The following is a 2049-nucleotide window of genomic DNA, read 5'->3' on the forward strand; positions in this document are numbered from 1 at the left end:
ATCAGAAGGAAAGCAGAGGCAATGCGGTGCGGCAAGAGGAACCGACGTCCATTCACAGAAGAAGAGGCCTTTTCTAAGCTGCCTCATTAGGAAAGATGTGGGCGGGGATGGTGGCGGGACATGGCCTCTCCTGGTGACAGCAAGAAACTAAGATGGCGGGTGGCTTCAGGAACAGGAAGTGGGCCCTCAGGACATGGGTGCCAACCATCAGATGAACCTGGGGTGGGGGTGGGGGTCCATGCTCAGCCTGGCTCCCTCCACCGAACCACCCGCAAGAGGTGACAGGGGCAGGAACCATCACAGCCAACCTGTCAGTGTCATCTTCCTGCATAAAAGCCCAAGCGGTGTTCACTTTGGCAGCACATACAGTAAAATTGGAAGGACACACAGAAGATTAGCATGGCCGCTGTGGGCAAGGATGACACGCAAATTCACGAAGCATCAAAAATAAACCAAGGCCCTGAATGTTCTGGCCCTGCCAGCTTCCTGTCTCCCCCAGCCCAGCATGTTGGCTCAGAGCGTAGCTTTGAACAAGCTGCATTCTCTCTCACCTTCGAGCTTTCTTTACATGCTGTTCCTTCTGCTTTCAACACTCTCTCTTCCCACCTCCCCCACCTGGCTAATTCCTACACATCATTCAGCTTTATCTGAAACGTCACTTTCTCCAGGCAGCGTAAGTTTATGCACGCCTTGGCATCCCATGCATACTCCACAGTGACACTTGTCAAACTCCAGTCATTGGCACCTTCCTGTCTCCCCCATAATCTGTGAACTCAAATGGAGAGGCACTACCTCTGTCTTGCTCCCCACTGACTGCTGGTACAGAAGACGTATGTGATAAATATTTTGGAAAACATAATACAGATCAAAGCAAACTGATCAGTTCCTTCTAGTCTACTTCTCCAGACTGAGTGCATAGTCTGTGGCAAATGTTGTTCTAAGAGTGGTGAGCACAGCAGGCCTGGTCCCTGTCCCCATTTGAGTCCATTGCCGGTCCAGTGGGAACACAGAGGTACATTCGGAATCCTGGTATAAGCGCTCCAGGAGGCATATGCAGAATGTTCTACTGGGGCAGGCGGGCGGGGGAGGGGGGGTGCGCAAGTTGAAGAGAAAGGCAGGAGAAGTCTCCACAGAAAGGAAAGGATTGGAACTTCACCTTGGAAGTCCGGTAGTCCTTTAGCAGACCAAAGGGGCAGGGGGGTGGGGGGGTGGGGAGGGAGTTTCTGGCAGATCCCGTGGCTAGAGCAAAGTCATGCGCCCGGGAAATAATGGAAGATGTTCAGGGAAGAGCACGCAGGCTGGGTGACCAGGGCCTGAGACATCCCTTCTGCTTCGAGGTGAGAATAGAAAGTAGGCAGCAGTCAGATCACAGAGGGCCAACTTTTCCAAGCTAAAGAAAATGGACAGACCGCCTTGGGACAATAGCCTGCACAGGTGGGAATTTTATTGTGTGGGCACCGAGGATAGGAGAAAATGTTCTAAGGAAAACCTTATGGGCTATAGTCTCAACTTGTCTGTTTATCAAATTACAGACGATGTGGAAAGGCTGCATCCTAGAATACTCACCTCAGAGGGGCCGGCTTGGGGTCCCACCTGTGATACACATTTCGCTGGTAGAGCCCAACCACCCAGAGGGGCTTCAGTACAGGCACAGGGGCGAGGTACCAGCTGGCTTGCAGTGGAAAGGGTAGAGGGTAGGAAGACTGGCTAGGGTTCCAACTCTGGCTCTGCTAGGCAACTCCCTGCTCCCCTCTAGGCCTCTGTTTTCCCTGCTACGTCCTTTTCATTCTAATGGTTTGATGAGCCTCTGGGAGTACACAACGGCGGTGTTACAGAGCATGACCTGCACCAAGGCTGCTGCTAGTCTTTGTGCGAATAAGAAAAAAGGCACCCCTTTCGCTGGACATTTTCCTTGCATAAATTGGAAAACCGCTCTAAGAACTATATAATCTTTGCTATACGCTAAAGGAAGGGCATCCCCTGGAGTAATCTACACAATCGTCCAGCAACTCTGTACCCACATGGGGCTCACTCAGAAATCAGGGCCCG

General features: G+C 52.0%; 1 non-coding gene across 1 annotated transcript; it reads left to right on the top strand.

Moving 5' to 3' along the window:
• Positions 1-344: 344 nt before the first annotated feature.
• Positions 345-453, top strand: LOC125118981 (U6 spliceosomal RNA). Its single transcript, XR_007132955.1, has one exon. It is a non-coding gene; the product is annotated as a U6 spliceosomal RNA (small nuclear RNA).
• The last annotated feature ends 1596 nt before the right edge of the window (positions 454-2049 follow it).

This window comes from Phacochoerus africanus, chromosome X (genome assembly GCF_016906955.1).
Source record: "Phacochoerus africanus isolate WHEZ1 chromosome X, ROS_Pafr_v1, whole genome shotgun sequence".
Classification (NCBI taxonomy): domain Eukaryota; kingdom Metazoa; phylum Chordata; class Mammalia; order Artiodactyla; family Suidae; genus Phacochoerus; species Phacochoerus africanus.